The 23500-nt window shown below is 44.3% G+C and overlaps 1 protein-coding gene across 3 annotated transcripts in view; it reads right to left on the bottom strand.

Moving 5' to 3' along the window:
* FYN (FYN proto-oncogene, Src family tyrosine kinase) overlaps positions 1 to 23500 on the bottom strand; it is a 209973-nt gene that overhangs the window by 98939 nt on the left and 87534 nt on the right. For all 3 annotated transcript variants that reach the window (XM_027088377.1, XM_027088390.1, XM_027088395.1), the window contains exon 3: positions 19050 to 19119. The gene's annotated coding sequence lies outside the window, so the exon portion shown is untranslated. The remainder of the gene's footprint in view (positions 1 to 19049; positions 19120 to 23500) is intronic.

Genomic DNA, 23500 nt, shown 5'->3' with positions numbered 1-23500 from the left:
AGCCGTACTAGAGAATATTCTTTCCTACGCCTGTTCTACCACTGGAGAGGTAGTATTTGGCCTCCAGGAGATACTGGGAAGTTTTGGTGCCCATCATAAGGAGGCATTTCCTTCACTTAGCTTACTCTCACAGCATCAGCAGGGGACAGTACAGGACCTGGCCCAGCATCTGGGGCAGCAGGGCATTAATGAGAATTCTGGGCGTGAACAAAATTCCATTTACTGCCTTCATAATGTCACTCTCCTGCTCAGCAACTTTCCCAGCCTGGCTTCCAAGCCTTCTACACCAGGGCCCCTGCACCTCTTCCAGCATCTCCCACTGGCCCAGCACGATCTCTACCCATGACGGTACACATCTCCACACAACTGCCTGTGCAGTTCCCGCATCTCCTCCAAGTGCCAGGCCCTCACCACTCCTCCAGGGAGCCTTCCTCAGCTCCTCAGGCCACACTGGTCTCCACGTTTCTCCATTCCCTGGCTTGTCCCCAGCACTTGATCATCTGGGGGCGGGGCATTCACATTATTTCACTATTTCCTGTGCATGGCAGGGTCTCTTAAGGGATGGGACCAAATCCTGTATCTCTTCGATTTTCCCTATTCTCTTGTTGCCTTCTCCCAGCTCCTATTATAGGGCTGCAATATAGTATTGATAGGTTCTTAAATCCAGAAGACAGACTTTTAAGGTGGAGTGACTTCACTAGCACTTTTCCTGACAACAACTGATGAGCAAACTCTTTCTTCCGGTCTGTTTGCCGGCCTCCTCCCCTTGTCCCATCCTGAGCAGGGAATTACGTTTTCCTTGCTCACTCTTCGCAGCCTATATCTACATGGTTTCCTTTAATCTTCAGTTCTCATTTAGCTGCACTAAGGGGTGGCAATTCACGAATGCAGGAGATCCCGTCCTCTCGCCCCCGGCAGGCACGTATTCCGAGTCTGCTGCGCCCTCTGTGCCCAGTCCCCTTGAGGACCGTGCACCCTTCATTCTGCTCCTCCCTAGCTCTTCTCCTTGCTTTTCAGGACTTTGGTGGGTACATTATCCATTCATTTATTCACCCACACACCCAACACCTAGTTACTGGTGTGCTGGGCACTGTCACTTAAACTCACAGTGGTAGGTCTTCTTTCCCCAACTCGATTGGAAATCCCCTGATGGCAAGGGTTGTCTGCTACAGTTATTTAAATGTCACCAGAGAATCTAGCGGTGCTTGATTCCCTACCTAGGTATGACTCCCTACCTCATAAAGTGCTTGAAAAATATATAACTGATTGACTGAAACAAGAAAGAGAAAAGGAGCAAAGCAGAAGACTACAGTTTTCAATCTACTACCCTCCCCTTGTGGTTGGACCAGAGCGATGGTGTAAAGACAAGGAAAAACTCTAGCAGAGTGAGCACAGCTGTCGTTTTATTCTGAGCTTCTGCCCAGGCCAAATGAAATAGTGATGTATGTGAAAGCGCTCTTTAAGTTGCAGAATATTTTACAAATATGAAGTATCGTCACCACCATCATGATAATGCATTATCTATACGTCGGTGTGCAAAGTTTGATTCTAAACAATACGCAACTAAGTCACCTGGTCTTGCACGCGCCTGCAACCAGCAGCATACTACACAGCTTGGAAAAAAGAGCTGACAGTCTGACAAAACCCAAATGGAAAATAAAAATGAACAAGAACAGCCACACACCAAAGAGAGCAAAAGCCCGTACTGCTTGGAGGAAGAAACCCTCTAATTGCCTCCACACTCCTGCTTGCTTCCATATGCTTGCATTTAAGGAAGCTCAACTCCTGGGCCCCTTGCAGCTGCACAGAATAAAGAAAATGCGTCCCAAGTGCCTGGACAGCTGTAGCAGGCAGGAACCAACAAGGACGAAGGTCCACAAGAAAGGCTAACCTGCAAATCGGGCAACAGATTTAATGTTTGTTATGCAAAGTTGAGCAAACACTCTCTCCGGGTTGCAAGACCACATGAAATAATAATGGCAGTCGTTCTCAGGAAGAAGGCAGTAGCTGTGTGGGCAGGAATGCTGCACTGGTCTACCCATCCCTAGCGGCCTAGGAGCCTCCCCCGGGGAAGGGAGTCGCAAGGGGCCCCGGCTGCAATTAGGTTTCCTGTGGGGAAGTGGCTGGAAGTGTAGGCACCCACCTCCTTGGGCAAGACTGCCCCTCCCAAGTGGCAGTCTCAGTTTTTAGAAATGCCAACCTTTTGATTCTAGACTCATTTTGATCATTTCTCCCCTGCCTTCCCTACCTGATTAACCAACCCCACAGGCTCCAGTCTGCCCCCAGCCTTTACCCTTTCTGGGCTGCATGCTCAGGACCTTCCTGTGCCCCACAATCTGACGTGGCACCCTAAGAGGCGAGTAGATAGTATACTTAAAAAACCCAGTATCTTGGAGAACAGGCAGTCCATTTTTAGACGACGAAGGCACAGATGGAAAGAGACGAGATGTGTTCGCACAGGCAGCGAGCGGCAGGGCTGTGAGCCCTCATCTCATACCCACAATGTATCACACAGAAGAGCGCAAAGAGAAACCAGTGCTTAGTGGCGCTTGCTGTGAGCCCAAGACCATGCTAGGTGACTTCACATACTTGTTATCGGAGTTCAAACCTTACAATAGTCCTATGAGCCGAGCTCAAAGAGGTTAAGCAACTTTCTCCAAGTCTCGCAGCCAATAATGGTGGAAAGTTGGGATTCACGTCCAGGTCTAATTACAAAGCCTGCTCTTCCTTGTAGCCTGCACTGTCTAGACACTTCAGGATGAAGGAAGCTGATGGAGTAGTTAACTCAGGAGACAGGTACCTCTTGAGGGCTTTAAATTCTGCTCAGAGTATAGTCAAAAGAGAAAGGTATAATGGTATGAACATCAGTGAGCCACATGGGCCCCAGGATTCACCTGGAGGTTGCTATTGGACACATCTTGGTTCCCTGGTGTGATCATAGTTTTGCAATGTGTGAGGACCCTGGAAGATTCTGGACAGGTAGCTTTTATATCCCTAAGCAGCTCCCTCCTCCATAGCAGGGAAAAGCAAAAGGGCGGAGCTTTCCCTGGGCCCGGAGCACCTGGCCTCGAGCGCTAATGGGCAGGTTGGGTAATGCCAGTGGCAGCCCAACCTGGGCTGCTGAGACCCACAGGGCTCTCTGCAGGAGTGGGAGAGGGGCTGCTGGCTGCACACCCAGCGCCTCCTTGTACCTTCAGCAACAAAATACCCTCGGGAATCCCTGAACGGGGTATATCTGCCTCCAGCCATCATTCCCAACAGAGCAGGGACTGCTCAGCAGTTCCTGGCCAGCTCCCCATCAAAGCAAGGCCTGCATCACACGCTGGCACGGTGTGGGTGGCTGTGTTTTCGATGTAGTATAAAAAAATTGAGTATGTCCTTCTGTGCTAAGGAACAGCATCAACATGAAGGACGTATGTATGCAAAATGTTCCTGTGGGTAAATGACGGAATCCCACCTAAGCGACTGGAACTGGAAAAGAGAATTGTCCATCATCATGTCAGCTCACAGTTGAGAGGCCGGCCCCAGAGTCTTTGCTTCTGCATCTGGTTTTCTGAGTTCTCTAAGACGTCACCAGTGGTCATCGATTAGGTACCTCTCCAGGTAATTTCTATCACTGGCTTGCTATTTTTAAAATTAAAATTCGACCAAGACTCAAATCTGTCTTTTTGGAACAGATATCAATAGAAAAGGTATCTGAAACTAGCTTGTGTGTTTTGTGCCCTGCTTGATGAGAAAGACAGCTTGCTTCTGCTGAAATTCCACCCCCCACCCCAACATTTTAGTGTGAAAAACTTCAAACACAAAGTGTTAATAATTTTACAACGAACATCCAAATACCACCTAGCTTCTGATATTAACATTATACAGTATTTGCTTTATCATACTGCTATCCATCTATCCATACTGGGAAACTTGGACCTACACATTTTTTTATGGTCCTTATTCTTCTAAGGTGCAGCTTAGGGGGAAAAGCATACTTCTCAGACACCTCTGGGAGTGAACCCTGTTTGAGCGCTTACTAACTGAGGGACTGGGCGAGTATGTGATTTCTGAGAGCTTTGGTTTCCACAGTTATAAAATGTGGGTAACAATGCCTGGGGGTGCTGTGAGGAGTAAATGCAAAAAAGGTGGGGAAACACTTGTAAGGACATGCAACCAATTTTTAGTTCAGAGAGTACGCTTTCTCTTATCTATGAAATAAAACTGAATTAGTCAGAAAATAATAATAATCCAGGTACAGATGAAAAAAGACTAGCAGAATATGGATAACCATTGGAGCTGGGTGATCATGGGGGTCCACTATGCAACACTGTCTACTTTCTATAAATTTGAAGTTTTCCATCTAAAACAATAAAAAATGAACTGGTCACTGGATTTTGTCAAGGAAAAAAAAAGGGAATCCTATATTTGAAAAATTTAGTAAGAAACCTCTGAGGAAGTAGTAAGGTAAGAAGCGCTGCCACTGCGGTTCCCAGTGCAGGGTTAGGGAGGCCTGGTCCTCTCACTCACACTCTCACGGGGGGGGGGGGGGGGGGGTGATGAGGAAGGATGCGGGCTTGGTACTTTGTACACGCTCCCCAGGTGACTGTTTCAATACTGGGTGAGAACCTTTGTACTGTAAGTGTGAAACCACACCTCCCAGCATATTAATTGTGAGAATAAATACTTTGCATAATGCAGAGCTTGTGCCTCCAGCTAATCTGCAGGCAGATGACAGCGTAAGGAGCCTCTGATTTAGCAGAATAAAAACTATTTGTAACCGAACAGCCTCCCTCTGTAAGTCAGGGGTGGGTTAACGAAAGACCCAATTAGACCGCATTCTCCCCGCATCACTTATCAGCTGTCTAAACTTGTAGATCTAAGGTGTTCCTCAGTGGCTTTCAGAATCGTGGACCTGGAGAAATGTGGAGGGAAAAAAAACCCGTGGACAATGTTTAACAGAGAAGTAAAAGGAAAGGCTTCACTTCTTTCCTTTAAAACAAAAGAGTCATCCTTCTGTTCCAGTCCCCTAATTCCTTCCCTTTCCTGCTGGGGCTCATTCTATCTCTTTCCCTGTGGCTGGCATCTGGCGGCCAGGAGGGGGCTGTGATGGAACCTCCCATGAGGCAGTGCGGGTCTCTGGGAGCCCTCGGTGGGGCGGAAGCAGGCTCTTTGAGGGGTGGGATGGCAGGGGAGCAGCTATACTGGGCTGGCCAGGCCCATAGACCCAGGGAAACAATACAGCGGCTGCCGCTCTGTGGTGCTCTGCATGAGGGCAGAGAAGAAGAAAGCTATTAGCAGAGGGGACCTGCACACACACACACACACACACACACACACGTGCACGCACGCACACACGCACACTCCTCCCTCGGAGGATCCGGCAGGACTTTTATACCCACGTATTACTAACTGAATTCTGTCCCTTCAAAATTCATATGTTGAAGCCCTAACCCCCAATATGACTGTATTTGGAGACAGAGCTTTTACAGAGGTAATTAAGGTTAAATGAGGTCATAAAGGTGGGGCCCTAGGCCAATGGAACTGGTGTCTTTATAAGAGTCTGAGACAGGAGGGATGCGTGTGCACAGAGAAGAAGGTGGCTGTCTGCAGCCCTTGTGAAAAAGAAGAGAGGCCTCACTAGAGGAAGAGGCCTCTGTGAGCACCTGTGATGAGAAAGACAGGGTTGGACAAAGGTGAATTTTCCAGCCTGAGGGACTAGGAAGCAGTGTCATTTAAGATGAGCCTTGCCTAGACCCAAACTATTACATTTAGAATGGATAAACAACAAGGTCCTACTGTACAGCACCAGGAACTATATCCAGTCTCCTGGGGTAAACCATAATGGAAAAGAATATAAAAAAAGAATGTCTATATGTGTATAACTGAGTCACTGCTGTACAGCAGAGATTGACACAACATTGTAAATCAACTATACTTCAATAAAAAAAAAAGAAAAAAAAAAGATGAGCCTTGCAGTAGATTGGATTTAGACCTAAGAGGTGGGAGGAGGGCATCCCAAGAGGAAGAGAGTGAGTGCCTGAGGCCCACTGAGGGCACAGAGATGGTTTGGTTTTGCTATAGGATGAAGTGTAAGAGCTGGATGTGGCATAAAGGTGGGTCAGACAGATCGTAAAAGGCCTTGAATGCTGGGTTAAAATGTTTAGGCCTTTCTCAGAGAGTAAGAGGAGCCTTGAAAAGCTTTTAAACAGGAGAATGACAAGATTGATACACATGTTAACAAGGGCAAAGTAACCAGACCTGACACGGAGCATGTATTAGCGCCAGGCATTGTGTTAGCATCACGTTTCTTATCTCCTTTAATCCTCCACCGCCATTGTGGAAATGAGAACGTGAAGTTCACAGAGGTGTAGTGACCTGCTCAAGGCTCCACAGCTGGTCAGCCGTGGAGCTCAGATTTAATCACACACGCGGGCGAGAGCCCTGTGCATCCTGCCATTCTAAACCCCAGGCCCAGCTCCCACAGCATCATCTACTTTCTTTCTAACCAGAATTGGTTATTTAATCGAACAGGGCCTGGAATGCACAATTGCTTCTAGGCTTGGGAAGCAGGCAGACTAACAATCTAGAAATACTGCCTTCCAAACAAAGCAGTATGTGAGCTGGATCTCGCCCTTCCATGTTACACCACAGGCAAAGGGTCAAGTCACAAATCTCCCTGTTATGTTCTGCAGCATCAAAGTAATCAAAGGTGGTAACTGTCATATAAGCTGCAGAAATGTGCAGGGAGAACAGCTGCCCGGGGTGAGCACACATCCCAGCACCGGCTATATTTTTTCCAATGCAGTGTCAACAGCTACTCTCAAATACACTCTGTCCCCCAAATCCTGAAAGAGTATTCAATATCCAAGAAAACACAATGCTGTTTTCTGTGTCTACATCAATGACAGACTAAGTAAAGAATGCCATGATCATTTGATATTTTGGCCCGGTTGCTCTTCCAAAACCTCAGATATATTTAAGAATGAGAGAGAGGGTAAAAATTGGGTTAGAAAGACGAGTTAATGCTCCCAAAATGTAAAAAACAAATCATACCATGACATATACCAGCAGGAACTACTGCTCCTCTTAAACGTGCTCTCCTTTAAGGGCAAAATTTTTTAGTATTTTGGAAGTAATATTTAGAGAGGTAACTTGGGTGCTATTTTGAAAATTATATACTGGTATCATTAACTTCCCTAGGATCCCACTGTGTCTTAACAGTTTGTCAAGGTAAAGGCAAAACTACTGGAAGCATCAATTCAACTCAGCACACTTACTATGCTGCATACCTACTGCATGTCAGACATTGTGACTTGGGCTGGACTAGATAGATCGGGATAAACGAACTGAATCACATCAAAGGCTGTTGAAATCACCTTAAAAAAATGATGTCATAAAGACCTTGTTTTACTTTAGAACCAAATTTTGAGAGCCATTCCTTTGCAAAACAGGCAGAATATTCTTCACTTCTTTGCTCATGCTTCAGCACTCATGTTCTGCGACCTCTCTGTGAAATCTTCCCACACTGCCTACCCGCTTCCACCTTTAAGAAGACAAGTGGCATAGGAATGGGAATGTGTGCGTGCATGTGTGTGTGTGCACATGTGTGTATATGTTTGTTGGGGGTGTCCTTCTCTCTTTTTGCTCTGTAGACACACTCATTACACTTTACACTGCTGCATCGCAATTGTTGGATATTGGTCTCATCCATAAAATAAGACCTTCAGGGGCATGTATTGTGTCTCAATGTACCTTTGTTTTCTCAGGGCAGGAACAATGTCTACAACTGCTCTTTAAATGTTTACTGAGTGAGTGAATCACTGTTTCAACTGCGAGCTTTATCTTCAGACCCCAGAGCACTTGACAGTCAAAATATTCTCCGTGGTGGGTGTCAAAAATTTCAATGTATGCATATATTTCAGGATAATAAGTTTATTGAGGCATAATTTTCATATAGTAAATTTCCCCCTAAGTTTTCACAGGTGGATGCAATTGAGTAAGAGGAGGTGGCTCTTACCGACTTGCCTGGGTCCAGTCCTCAGGGCCTCTGACAATGGGGCCTGGCCACCAGGAGTCTTAACAGCTCCTCAGATGATTCTGATAAAACCCCCAGGTCAAGAATCCCTTCAGTAGGGACTTCCCTGGTGGTCCAGTGGTTAAGACTTCACCTTCCAATGCAGGGGGTGCGGGTTTGATCCCTAGTCTGGGAGCAAAGATTTCCACATGCCTCGCAGCCAAAAAACCAAAACATAAATCAGAAGCAATATTGTAACAAATTCAATAAAGACTTTAAAAATGGTCCACATCAAAAAAAAAAAATCCTAAAGAAACCCCAAAGAATCCCTGCAGTAGATGATGGTCTGCCACTGCATTCTAGATTTCCTCATATTCAGGCCCAACCATCACTCTCAGTCAACTGTTAATATGGAAGATGAAACCACAAGATTTCTACTCAGCACCATACTTGGAAGCAAAACCTAGGTACTCAGCCACGTGGATAGAGTCAACTATAATTTCTGGTTATTTAGCAGAAATACAGCTACTAAGTGACATTCTGAAATGAACCTGAGATATCCACTCAAAGAAATAAAAATGCCTTCAAATCAGAGTGAATAAGAGGACCGTGGTTTGGGGGTCTACGTGAGCATTACTACAGGAAAGTAGTCCGACGAGAGAAGAAAACAGCCCTTACAACATATTGTTCTGATTCCAAATGAAACCTTACACCTAAAGTGTTTTAAATGACAGATTTCAGGGGGGTCTGTGAATAGGAGAGATCGATACCAAGTCAAAATCTAAAGACAACAGCACTGCAGGGAATTAGGGGAAATGCATTTATCTGGTTTTATGGTGTCATCCTTCAATTACCGGACAAGGCCACAGGATAACAAAAAAGGTATTATCTTCTCTATATTTAACTGAGAATTTTGGAGGATGTGGAGGTCTGGCCTCTAATTAAGAATAGGGGACAATCTTTTTCCTATTCAGATTTCAATTCTTACAAATCAGGGTTTCTATTTGGGTGAAGTCCCTCATAACAAACTCCAGGAGCCTGTCACCATTCTTCTGTCATGTTTGTTTCTGGGATTGTATTACAGTATGATACTTCAAGTAATGGCCAGGGACTTCACATTTAGTGGAAATGGAATCTGATCTTTACTAATGTTTTATCGTGAATAATGCTCTCAGTGTCATTGTAAATAATGCTCAAAATGGGACTGACATATTGGGGAAGCATTTGATTAGTTAAAAAAGAAAAGCGCAAACTATTATGAATCAAAATAGAGGTATACTTGGAATAAAAACAGATAAAAAAATGTATAATCCCTGCTTGTTCTGCTGAGGTCCTAGGGAGACTACTTGGTAGCATGTATTTTAAGACTCCATTGATTAGAATGGGTCTTTAAGAAAGGATGCATTTTAAAAATCACCCTGGCTTTGCAAAAGGCCACTGAGTTATTCCTAAGAGAAAGGAAATCATGGAAACTGCTGTGGAGAAATTTGGAAGAATGCTTCCCACTGTCATTTACGAGGCAGAGTATGTTGGTCTCACCAGCTGCCAGGACTGGTAGAAAACTGCTGAGCTTGTGGTTATGGCCAAACCAAGCATCTCCCTGTAATTAGAGTTAGCTGGGGAAAAAGTGACACAAAGAGGACAGAAATGTGTGGCCTCAGTCTGTGGGAAGAATAAGAAAGCTGATGAAGTTTTTCTCAAGAGATTTCATTTAAAGAATCTAGCTGGGTATGGCCTTGGGCCACCAGACTGCCATGCTGCTCAATACTGGGAGAAACTAGCCATACTGGATACTTGAAATACGGCTAAGCTGAGATGTGCTGTTAAGTGTAAAGTACACACTGAGATTTCAAAGACTTGGTACAAAAAAATTCCAATAATTTTTAATATTGATTGCATGGCAATGTGATAATATTTTAGATATATATTAGGTTAAAGTACACTATCAAAATTAATTCCATCTGTTTCTTTTTACTTTCTTTTAACATGGCTACTAGAAAATTATAATTATACATGTTCCTTGCCTTCTATCTCTATGTTTGAACAACACTGATTTGGACCTTTATTTCTTCACCTGTTAAATATTACTAGTGGTGGGAACCTGGGTCACAGAGGGTTTGGATGGAAATAATCATTGTGGATAATGAGATGATACACAGGGTGAAGCATTATGGTTACTACCTGTTGACTGAAAATTTTAGCTTTAGGAAACGTGAGGGGCAATCACAAGGGACCCAGGCTAATTAGGTCTGAGCTGGGTATGACTCAATCTCTCTGTGCCTCAGGTCGTTAATTTGTAAAATGGGAGGGCAGGACTAAATTCCTGCAAGATGAAGTAAGACCACAGAAGGTCTTTAGCTGCAATCATTCCCCATCACTCCCAATTTAAGAATAATTCTGCTAAAAACAATTTGAATTAACCTAGTAGGTCTTCTCCCTCAGCCAGCACTACAACAACTGAGGCCCATCCCGAGAAGGGCTGCTATTTATCTGTCAGTCCTGCTTCGCTTCTTCTCAGGGGAACAAGTTTACAGGTTCTTCTGGGACTCGTTAACAGTTAAATCTACACAGAGAACACAGAGTGCAAGGTGGGTGAAACAGAAAAACTTCATCGCCCTGCAAGGACTCAGAGAACAATCTGAAAAAGAAAAATTCTAAGGATAATATTCAGAGCAAAATGTATTTGCTTTCCTTCAAAGCTACAGACAAAACATCTACTACTGTGCTAGCTAAGAAATCCCATTTTTGTTAAGCGTGCCTGTGTTTATGTGTGAGGAGCTGCTGGCTTGCTGTGCATGTGCACGTGGAGAGCTGGCGCCTGGACACTGAATGGCCTGATGTTCCCTCCCCTGCCCTGGCCCGGGGAAGCCAGCCGGGGGTCCTGGCTCCTGAGGGGCACCTGTCCCTCCCCCAACTCCCACCTCACACTTGTTCCAGCTCTTTGAAATAGTCTGTTTGAAAGTGAAAGTGCAGTTCAGTAATAAACTGTGTTGACTCAGTGAAAAAAAAAAAAATCCCATAAAATGAAGGTTTTATAATAATGTATCAATTAAAGAATACTTCCATGAAGCCCAACCTTCCCTCTTCAAAACTCAGACACCCCCCCAAGTCAAAACAGTATCACATCTCAAGAATATTAATATCTGTTTAAAAGAGGGTGTTAAAAACAAATAAGCAAATAGACAAACAATGAATTCCATTTCTAAGCAAAGCCATGACGGACTCAAGGCAGCCTCGGTCAGCAGCGGCGCTGGTGCCGAAAATTGGCAACTTGGCTGGAAAGTATCAGAATATATTAATTAGCTGCCAACATTAAAAAGCTGGAATGGTTAACACACAGATCGAGATCTCTGGTGGTGCTGGGCCCACATCTGTCAGAGACCCAGGAGCACCTGCCCCTTTTAGGTGCGGATGGCTTGTGTTTCTCCAGCTGCACAGCCCTGCCCTCACTGACTTTCCCTGTTTATGGACCCACCAGGCAGGCAGGCATTCATCTAAGGCAAGAACTGTAGGGTGGGTGAAACAGTCAGGGTTGGAGGTCTGAGGGAACACGGATGGGTGGAAAACCCTGGCTCTAAGCCTGACAGATCTGCTTGATGTTGGCTCCACAGTAGGAGCTGGGTGACCCAGAGCAAGTCACTTGGCTTGCTAGTCTGAGCTGTTGTGAGAGAAGAAAGTGAAAGGAGTTCCATAGGTAAGGAGTCAGTGTGGTCCTGGTATGTAGTAAATGCTCTGCTAAAGTTACTCCTTCTTATTCTGAAGGTGAGAAATAAAAATGTTTAGCATAGGGGCTTCCCTGGTGGTGCAGTGGTTGAGAGTCCGCCTGCTGATGCAGGGGACACGGGTTCGTGCCCCGGTCCAGGAGGATCCCACATGCCGCGGAGCAACTGGGCCCTTGAGCGATGGCCACTGAGCCTGCGCATCCGGAGCTTGTGCTCCACAACGGGAGAGGCCACAACAGTGAGAGGCCCGCGTACCGCAAAAAAAAAAAAAAAAAAAAAAAATGTTTAGCATAATCTATTATCACAGCAAAAGATAGCTGACTACCAAGGAAGTGGCTTAAAAATCATCACTGAAAAATATGAAGCCCCAGATCATTCACTATAAAGAACGGAGGGAGTGAAAGCAAAGTGTGAAAAATATCAGACACTATCCCAGTGTAATAACTGCTGTAGGTGAGGATTATTCATCGATACTCAAAGCACTGGATTGAAGGTGGGTGGGGGACAGGATGTTGACAAAGGACCCAGGTACCAGCCCATAGATGCCTTACTGACTCAAAGTATATCTGGACACTGGTGAGGTCTGGTTACCACCTGATCTGTGAGATCAAACTTAGCACTGTGGATGGTGGGACAAGGTGACATCATCTGCCTGCTGATGTGATGTAATATCAAGCATGCAATACTACCTATGAAGTATTCTTAACGAAAGAGGCTTAACCTGCATCTAATAACAAGCCTATAGATCTAACAATTTTTAGGAAGTGGGGAGCAAGTTAAAACACACTGTGAAGAAACAGACAAGCCCAGAAGGTAAGTCATTTTATACCACAACCACACAGGGACAACTGGGAAAGTTTGAATATGGACTGGATATTAGATAATATTATGGAATTATTGTTAAATTTCTTACTAGCTAATAGTATTGTAGTTATATAGAAGAAAGTCCTTAGATTTAGAATATACATGGTGAACTATTTAAAGTGTCAAGGTGTTTGCAACTTCCAAATGGTGTAGCAAAAATTTCTATAATGTATACTATATATAATATATATTGTCTATTACATATATGTTACATATATGTAACTGGAAGAGGGAATTAAAAAGGCAAATGTGGCAAATTTAGAACAATTGGTATTTGTCTTATCATTCTCTCAAACCAGTAGGTTTGAAAATTTTCAAAATAAAAAATTGAGATAGAAACTGGAAAAGGAAAAAGGGGGAAAAAAAACAGAAAAGAAAAAAAGAGAAAAGATCAGATACTGTCGCTTCCTCCCGTTTTCATAATCCCTTCAACCTTTACATTCAGGTCGGCTTCACTGTGTGCCTTTTCATTCAACATGGTTTTATTTTTACCACTTTAATAAATTTCATGTGTGCTCATTCAAACTGATGTAGCCACTGTCAGGCTTCTTTGTTGGCTGACATCAAAACCAAACTTTAAACAAAGCTCCAACAGGCTGTAGAAGTGTACCAGGTAGATATGAAGCCTAAGATATCTTATCAAAAACTCCTGAGACTAATACCTAATTGCCCCTCTGGGTGGTTTGTAAGTCAGTAAGATTGGATCAAAGGCTTTGGGTGGAGCATTCTCTTTGATCTCTTCCAAAGATAGCACTCTCTGTCTCCACCTGCACTGGGCGTTGATAGAGGAACGGCAGGAACAGGGTGCTGGTGGTCTGGGCCACTGAGGTCTCAGAGAGGCTGTTTCCCCTGGAGTGTGCCACACCTGAGCTCTGGTGTGTACAGCAGTAATGGCACAATCTGAGGAACAGCCATTCTGAGTTCAATTGTACTTCAGTGAGCACTCCCAAAGAAGTGGGGATTCTGTGATGCCTTTAATGTGGAGAGGGACATAAAGATCCCGGATTCAGAGGGAGTGGGTATGAGCCCGGCTCTGTTGCATAGCAGCCATGCAACCTCAGAGCAGTGCTTCTGAGTAAGAGTGCGATGAATGCTGTGCCAGGGACAGTTCTTCACCGGGCAGGGCTGTCCCAGACACGGCAGGACACTTACCATCCCTGCCCCACCCCGTCTCCAACATGCCAACAGTGACTTACTCTTTGAGGGCAGGACAACAAACATGCCCACACTCCCAAACGCCCCCTGCCTGAGACACAGGCTAAAGTCTCTGAGTCTCGGAGTGTATCTGAGCATAACACCTGCTCCACCACCTAAGAGGTGGCTTGGGAGGGGCAAGTGTGCAGCAGCTTCTTACGAACCTAAGCTGGTTATACAAATGGTATCATAACATGCATTCACATGGGCAGCCTGTCAGTTACGGGCAGGGCTGGGGGGGGGGTGGGTCCCACCACCTGGATGGCAGGTGGGAGGTATTACACAGGGTCAGCTCTCCAGTCATGTACTAAAATACACGACAGCTACTTATTCTGAAAACATTTCCCTTCCACAAATTCTGGTTTACGTGCTGCTGCGGGGAAAAACCACACGACAGTGTGCATTTGAGAGTGAATTCTAAGTACGTGGGCTCTTGGAGCAGACAAGCAGGAGGGCAGCCTCAAAGCAGCTTCAAAGAACCTGGTTTAGGATGGCACCAAAACTAACCTGGAAAGAGAAGAACACTGCTCTTCATGAGCAAGAGATAAACGATTGTGCGAATTACTTCAAAGACCAAGAGTACAAGGCTGTAGAATGTGGTGCTTCTGTTCTTACGCACGCCCGAGCAGGGCCAGCATGCACAGAGCTGACTTTCAACGTGTCGTACTGCTCTGTTCTTTACAGCTTTCAGTGGCTTTCACGGAAGGGAATCTGAGAGGCTGGGCAGGGATGCTGCATGCGACCTGTATGCCCTGACAAAGGGGAGAATGGAGCCTCGGTTCACATAGGTTAGTGTGTGGGAGCCGCCTGGAGGGCTAGGCAGGAAGCCCCCGCTCCCCACTCCCCCAGGGATCCACCTGACGCACCAGAGGCAGAGCAGGGCACAGGCACAAACCTTGAAGAACAAAAGCGAAAGCAGATACGCACTCCAGGTCATTAGGCGAAGAGCGCTGAAACTAGCTCAGGGGAATTACCCATGGGCTGGCGAGGGGGTGCTGGAAACGAGCAGCTATAAATGTGTAGTTTTGCTACAGATCTTTACGTTAAGATATGCTGCCCCAACATGGTGTTTTTATAGTTTCCCTTGACTCTGCTTACTATTACCTTTGGCACATTGCTCCAAATTCTATCCGCCTTAAAAACAGCAGACTGATCATGTAAAGTCCCTGAATCTCCGGGCGCGGCCATCTAAATGAGATCTTTTATGCTTCTCTTCTTCCAGCTTTCAGAACTCATTTTCATAGCCTTCTTGCAAGAGGAAAGATTATCAGAAAAAGAAAAATGAAGGGGAGTAAAGTCAAAGGAAAATACCAAATACCAAAGCTTTTGGTAAGAAAATATTTATGTCCACAAGCACACAACCACACCCTTTCTGGGAAGATATTACTGGCCTTGAAGCTGGGTTAGTGGATCCCAAAATATACCTCACAAAAAGCACAGTTACCCTCCCGAAATAGGCCCTATAATTAAAATCTTTTCAAGTGGATTGTCCTATATCACAACTTGACATATGTTGCTTCAATCTCCCTGCTTCAGCAAATGTGGCCATATTGGGCTACACAAGCTCTCAACAGCTCCCGGTTAAACCAGATTGCAGTGTCACTAGAAAATTGATGGAAATAAACAGTCCTGTGTACCAAAATACCCAATCTCAATCATCTGTAATGAGATCTCTCTCCTCCCTAAGCACATTTTCATCACACCCTTGATTCAAAAGGATGGACTAGCCCAGACTGAAATACCGTTTCATCTCAGAGGTCATCTGAAGACAAACACATCTGAAGAAGCTGGGGCTGAAATTTAAAATACGAGACAATGTCTTCTGTGTGAATGCTGGGATCAAGTTGTGTGAGTCTTGCTTCTAGCTTTAGTTGACAGTCCTCACTATAAGTCTGCAGACACCCATCTGTCTGAATTCATTTAGATCAGATCTTGCTTGGAATCAGTGGTAATGTAGGGGCCCTTTTAGCTCTGTGATTCTCTGAACAAACTTCTTTATGTTTTCTAGTTATATATTTACATTTAATTAAATGTCAAAATATTAAAAATTTTAAACCTTCAAAATAATGAGTACTTTAGACATTGATTTTTTTATTATTACTATTATTTCCATATCGGTTTCACAGCCTCAGCACTATTGACACCTTGGGCTGGATCATTTCTGTGTGTGTGTGGAGACGGGTGTCCTGTGCATTTTAGGGTCTTTAGCAGTATCTCTAGCTTCCACCCACTAGATGCCAGTAGCACACACCCTCCCTCCGTCCCATGTGGCAACCAAAAATTTCTTCAGACATTGCCAAATGTCCTCTGCGAGGACAAAAACAACCCAGGTTGAGAACTACTGCTCTCTCTCTCTCTATTTATATATCTCTCCCTGGCATGGCCAGGAAAAAAAAATCTAGATTTTTCAAGGCACCTACAAGTTTAATTTTCAGAATTTCTAACTTCCTATGACTCACAGTGAAGAATCAGGATGTGTAATACAGTACTACCCCGAAAGATTCATAAACAGCACCACTGCTGTTTCAAACTAGTGGTGGCAGGGCCTGGCCTCATTTCAGTTAAGACATTTATGAGGACGGATTTGCTGCCACCCGATCTCTTGGACTGCTAACCTCCCTACTTTTAGGAGCTCCATTCTTAGAAGACTACTGGTAAGAAATCCTTCACGATCCAGTTACCAGGCTCTCAGTATGGAAGGGGATAAGGGTTGGTGTCTATTAACACCATCTACAGAAGCGAGCACCCATCGTACGCCTCCCGGGCCAGACCCCCTCGGGGGCTGCGTTTCTAGCACTGGGCCATTCCTGTAGGGAGTGGTAAAGCCTATGCTTCCTCAAGAAGAGGCGCCGGGTGGGGAGGGAAAGGAATATAACATCAGGAGACAAAGAGTCAAAGAACGGAGATGGTAAGTTCAGCCCAGAGAAGAAGAACGAGGAAGGAGAGCATCTTCAAATATCTGGTGGGCTGGTGTGTGGAGAAGTGAGTGCACTTGTCTCTATCTGCTTACAGAGTGACTCAGGGAAGTCAGCAATTCAACAAATACTTATCACAGGCTTTCTAGGTGGCAGTCACTGTCCAGACACTGAAATGACAGGAAGTAAGAAGACCAAGTCCTTGCTCCCTTGACCACATATTGTAGCTCAACAGAAGGACTAGATTGCTTTTCTTTCCTCCCTCCTACTCTCTCCTTCCCTCTTTAACAATGTGACCTAATGTCCAGGTATCTAATTGCTCGTTTTTTTCCCATTAAAAAAATTAAGGTTTAATTAACTACAGTAAAATTCTCCTTTTCTATTGTATAGTCCTGTGAGTTTTCACAAAACCTACAGTTGTATAAATACCACTACAATCAAGATCTAGAACAATTTTCTCACCCCCTTAAATTTCCCTGTGCCCTGAATTGCTTTTTAATTGGAGAAAGCTCCTCTGTGCAGTAGCAAACCCCACCTTTGAGAGAATGTGAATTCCCCTCTGTCAAGAATTCTGGAGAAAAGCCTTTTTTGTTGAGTGGGAGATTGGGCCAGACAACCCCTGAGGCCGTGTCCATCTCTTTGATCCCCTGCAACTGGAGGGTTGTCACCTCCAGACACCCGCTCTTAACCATCAGCCGATATGGTTGATTCTCTCCAACCACAGGTAAAGGCTCCACCCCAAAGCCAAATTCTTTTGGTCAAAGCTCAAAAATTTCCTTCCAATAACTGGATCTCTGTGAAGGCTGCGCAATAAGCATAGACAAAAACTCCAAAGAAAGGTTTTGAAATGAAAGCCTCAACGTGGTAATTGAAGCCTAAACCAAGGGTACCATCTCCTCCCGACCCTTCTTTTTCTTCTCATTATTTTGGTTCAAAATAACTTTGACTCCAAAACCGAACAAAGCTCAAACAACGTGATTGCACCTGGCTGCAAAGATGGCAGGAAGGGAAGTTAAATTAGCTAAGCTGGCTTAAGAATGGTTTGAGAGGGTTAGAGAAGATGGCAAAGCTCTCGGGGACATTGCTATGCAGTGGACACTGCAGGAGGGACTGTGGTGACCAGCTGTGATGCCCCCTGTGATAGCAAGTGGGGTGTGACCAACCCCTTCCCAGCGGCCCTCCTGCTGGAAGATACTCTCACACCTTTTGCTGGCCTGACCTCAATGACAAATGTCCAGTTTCCAAACAAGGGTGTTCTGTTGTCAAGAATAACTGCTTTTCACAGACATAGAGAACAGACTTGTGGTTGCCAAGGGGGAGGGATGGATTGGGAGACTGGGTGAGCAGATGCAAACCAGTATATATAGACTGGATCAACAACAAGGTCCTACTGTAGAGCACAGGGAACGGTATTCAATATCCTGTGATAAACCGTAATGGAAAAGAATATGTGTGTGTGTGTGTATATATATATATATATATATATATATGAGTCACTGTTGTACAGCAGAAATAAACACAACTATACTTCAATAAAATATTGAATGTATTTTATATTTAAAATATAAATCAACTATACTTCAATAAAATAAAATTTAAAAAGGAGAATAACTGCTTTATTGAGCACTCACGGTGCCCCAGCACTACCCAGTTTGTTTTACTCTCACAACAACACTCTGAGGTAGGTAACATTATAAGCCTCATTTTACAGACAAGGAGGTTGAGGCTCAGAGAGGTTATATAACAACCGGTAAGTGTAGAACTTGAGTTTTAACCCGAGTCTCCTGTCCTTTTTGACTACTGCTAGCAAGGTCTTCTGGGTGTTTGCTAAATTTAATGTTCCTGGTCTCAGGCCGCTGTTATGCTGGTTGGTGGGCTGGGTCCCAGGCATGCTGGATTCTTAACTCCCTTTCACGTCCCATCATTCCCCAAGCAGCTAACTGCCTGTTTCTCTCTCATTTCAACATATAGACCAGAAGGATCTCTCTGCTTTGGAAACTTAAAAACATTTCTTTATTCTTTTGGTTTGCGAGTTTATTACTCTCACATTCCACGGGTGGCTAAGAACATAAGCTAAATGGTCCAGGGCATTCTTTATCCTGTATCTGGAAGGTTTCCTAAAATCTAGACTTATTATTATATCTTAGAAAACCCCATATTGCTTAATAACATCAGCAATGACCAAAAAAAATGTCATACTGTCAGAAAACACCAACTGAACGTCACACTTAGTTATAAAATCCATTTTGTCAAGTGTAGTACAGGTTTAAAAGATGCACAGAACAAGGCCATGGTTTCCCTTTATGAGCACCATTTACTTCACAAGGTATCCGAAATAAATGCAACGACACTTACCAAAATTTCCCCCAACGATCACAAACTTTATATATACCACATGTCTTCTAATACAGCTGCTGGACTGGTCCTGAAAAATACCACAGCAAAAGGAAACATGCATCATTAGGCAGAAGTAATTTAATATATATTGTGTTTCCCTTCTGGAAACCACAACATCTTCCTTGTTTTGGGCACCCATCAATGTACCACACTCTTACTGCCAGATTCCTCTTTGTTTTTCACAGGAAAGATGAAACCAATTTACAAATTGACTCAGCACTCACTAATAACAAACAAATAACAATCTGGACAATGAAATAAACCAGAAACTGTGCTTATAAATACTTTATTTGAATTTTTAGCCTTTTAAAATAATTGAAGATATGAGAACAATGCAAAGATATCTAAAGCTGAACCCATAACCTTTCCCCCCCACCCCCCAAACCAATTCCTCTTTCCTCTTTCTTTCAGCAATACACTCCATTCTCCCCTGCTGGCTGCGAGGCCCTCACTTCTGTTTTCTAGATTTCATTTTATTATCTGAAAAATAGGAATTACTGTACTAACCTCACAGGGTTGTTATGAGCATTAAGTAATATAAATTTAGTGACATATAAATGACATTGAAAGGCTTAAAACAGCATCTGGCACAGTTATCACTCGGGGAAGGTGAGGAGCTATTATCCTTCCCTGGATCATGCAGGCCTGAAGCCTAAGCCGGCCTTGCTCACCTGCCCTGCAAATCCTGGCCTGAGCCTGGCCTTCACGTCCCATGGCGACTCTGGCACTCACCGCCTCTCTCCATTCTCATCTTTACACTCCTTGCAGAAACCCATCTCCTGGCCTCCAGCTCCTTCTCTTCCAATCCTGCTTCTTCCTAAACACAACTTAAAGCCTCAGCGGAAACACCTCTACTGCTTCCCGCCACCTACAAGTTTACCTGTGAAATTATCAATATATCAGCCGGGGCCTCCCACTCACTTTAGCTCTGTCCCCACATCTTCCCATCAGATGCTGCAGAATGCAGCCACCAGTCCTGCCTCAGCCTGTGGGCATTCCAGACCCTTCTCTGAGTGTCTTCTGTCCCTTAAGTGCCAGTAGGTGGCCTCACCATTTTCCAAGCCCAGGGCTCTTTACCTTTTTGGTCCATAACAGTCTAGAGACATGTTTTTCAGAATAATGTTTTTAAATTCTTGAAGTTAACACATGAAATGCACAGGACTCAAAAGAAGTATACTGATATTCAGTTATCAAAATATATAACAAAATTATGATGTGCTTCTCTTAATATTTAAATAATTTCCAGGAAAATTCTAATTACTACTGTAGTTTTGAAGTAATGTTGGGCATAAATGATACTTCAGGGTATCTGTAACTATAATGTAATATGAAAATACCTAGAATTACTATTGGTGACAAATAGCTAATACTACTGTCATAACAGAATGAAATGTTAGGTTTCAATTAAGGGTTAGTGAAAATAGATAATTTTCCTCCATCCAAGTTCACAGACACTCCCTCCCCCAGGATTCCATCCATGGACTCCAGGTCACGAGCCCCACTTTAAGGCCTAGAGTAACTCTCATCATCTTCTTGAGCCCTTTCTACCTGGACTTTCTCAATTTGGTATTATCTTACCCCTCTTTGCTTTTCTCTTTTTAAAAATTATATTTTATTTGATATAGATACTTTAAACGTACTGATTATATCCTACTTTTTAAGTTGTAAGTCTTCTAAGTTGTAAGGGAAGGCCCTATTTTTTCCCCATTTTTTATTCCTCTCAAGGCGGTGAAGAATGCCCTGCCTCGTAGCTCACAGCAGGAAGACATTCAGCCAGCACTGTTTGAACCAATCAGTGAATAACGGTGCAGTCTTGCTTGCAGAACACAGGCTCAGCTAATATTAATATCATTTCACCTCTGTCTGGCAGCCTATGAGGCTGTAAATATGCAGATGAGATGCCTAAACATTGTATATTTCGAGTATAAAATTCTGAATTTAGGCAACAAAATGTTCCCCTCTTTTATTTCTCCTTAGAGAGTGAATGCTTGGTCGGCGTGGCTGACCGACAGATCTCCCTGGAACAGACTGACTGTTCAATCATTCCGCCCATACATGGGGCATCTGTGTGACATGAGCACAATTCCTGCCTTAGTGGAACTTCGAGACTAGCAGCTTTCCCCAGCTAGTCCAGAGGAGCTGAGAATCTCTCAAAGTGTCAGGGCCTTTGCAAAGACAAGGAATAGCCAGTGATTCCCCTAAGTACGGGTGCTTTGGTGACCCACATAGGTGAGGCCAGTTAGTAAGAGTTGCTTTGCCTTCCCACAGGTCTCACAGATGTGAAGCTGTGGTTCCAGGGTAGGCAAGTCGATGGAGCAGTGAAATTCCACCTCCCCTCCTGAATGATGTCTTTGCATATGAGGTTGGAGATGGTAACCCCTCCAAGGGGGCCATCCCAGAAGGGTTTAGTCAACGCCTCGTGGCATGTTCCACTCCGGGCCCCACTGAGTCTGTGATGGAGCAGCCTCATGATGGACACTGGTCCTTTGGTCTTATCAGCCTTTTTTCCAAAACTGCTGCAGCTCAGAACTCCTGTGTGTCTTTTGCCAAGAAAAAAACACAAGAAAAATAACAGAATAGTTCTTCCTTTTCAATGAAGAGAGCATAATGATTTTCTCCACTGAAAACCACGCATTAGGGCACGGTGACCATTTGCTTCGGCAGAAATTCAACACTGGCAAGCAACATTTTCCATGCCCGACATCATGTCAAGTGACTCGCAGGACATGTCGGGGTGTACCCTCCCTCCCTAGTAACTAAGACGGATGAGATAGCTACTCAGAGGACAATGGCTGGACTTGGCACACTCTTTTTATACTTAGGGACATTTAAATCTATTTCATTTGAATTTGTTCCTTTTGAGTCACACTAGGTATATGGTATTAAATTAAAATAGCTGAATGATAATGAAGAGGGCAGTATGACTGTTTAATCTTCTGTTTCAAAAACTGCAGCGTACACATCCTCACGAGTACATATAAGATGTTTATAGGCGCTCCCACAGCACTTAGCATGTTACTGTTGCTTCTAATGCATGTCATAGACGTCGTGTGGCTCCTGTTTAAAGGTAATATTCTCATTATGCACTGGATACGAGCATCTCTACTACAGTTTTCATCTGCATGGGGCCATTCCTTCTTCCTTCTTCCTAACAGATGCCCCATGTTCCTTCAGCCACAGTGCCTGAGAAAAGGTGACAGCACTCCCAGGTGGGGGCGTGGGGGCCTGAGTGGTCTAAGGCTTTGCAGGGTGCCCAGCAGCAACATCAGCATCACGTGGGAGCTTCTGAGAAATGTCAGCTCTGAGGCCTCACCCCAAACCTACTGAATCAGAAGCTGTTTCACAAGATCCCAGGTGATCTGTGAGCATGCTGAAGTTTGAGACACACTGATCATGGGAAACCTGTTCCTCGTGCAAGTGACTGGTTCAAGAATAGGCATGTGACCTTCTTCAGGCCAACACGATGTGCAGAACGTTTTGCTGGGAGCTTCTCCTCATTCTTCTGGGAGAAATTCCCTCCTTCTGAATGTCGTGTAGGATGTGATGCCTAGGACTTCCGTAGCTATCTTGCTCCAACTGAAGCATAAAGCTGGCCCACAGAGGAGGGCAAAGACAGAAAACACACAGGGAAGGAGAGTAGGGGTGTTTGCATTCAGTCAACCCTGAAGTCTGCAGAGCTACTAGACTTCCAATAAGTTTCTTATTGTACAGGCCTCCTTAAGTTGGGTTGTCAATTGTCTGCAGCTGGAAAGCATCCTGCCTAATCAGTCCCTAATAAAGCATTATAAAAGGAACAGAATGCCGAGGCACCAGTCAGCCACACAGTGAAGGGTCCAGACCAGTCAGTGCATCAAGAGACCAGAGCAACAGTTGAGAGGCCTATTTTGTTCAGGAACTGACCCAGTAGTATTTCCGGTTCTGTTGTCAGAACCAGTTGTCCGGTTCTGACAACCGTTATTTGCTTTGCACATTTCCAAAAGCTTTCTAAATCAGCCAGTCTAAATGATCAACCAGAGGAAGTGCTGAACGTTTTCCAAATTCTTTTACCCAGAGTGGTCAACAGTTGCTTCCGCAGAAGTCACATGGATGTCATTTCCTGCAAAAACAATGGGAGACTAATTGCTCAGCCCCAGACTCTAATAGGGAAAACAACCTGTGATATATAATTATTGAAGGGTAAATAAGGAAAAGCTTGAGGCTCTCAGAATCTGCTTCTGGATCCACTGCAATAACTTTGGGAGAAGGAGGGGTGGTGGGAGGGAGCGAGAGGGAGCGAGAGGGAGCAAGCTGGTTTGGGAAAAGATTTGAGGGACTAACAGCTTAGGCAGCCACCCATACCACTTTTACGTATCACTGTTAACTTATTAAAGACCTTTCTGAGTAAGCCAAATAGACCTGCTATTATATAA

Source organism: Aethalodelphis obliquidens, unplaced genomic scaffold (assembly GCF_003676395.1).
Source record: "Aethalodelphis obliquidens isolate GAN/ISIS:26980383/991018 unplaced genomic scaffold, ASM367639v1 scaffold3, whole genome shotgun sequence".
Lineage (NCBI taxonomy): Eukaryota > Metazoa > Chordata > Mammalia > Artiodactyla > Delphinidae > Aethalodelphis > Aethalodelphis obliquidens.
Note: the sequence above shows the minus strand (reverse complement) of the source record. Positions and strands in the feature narration are given on the sequence as shown.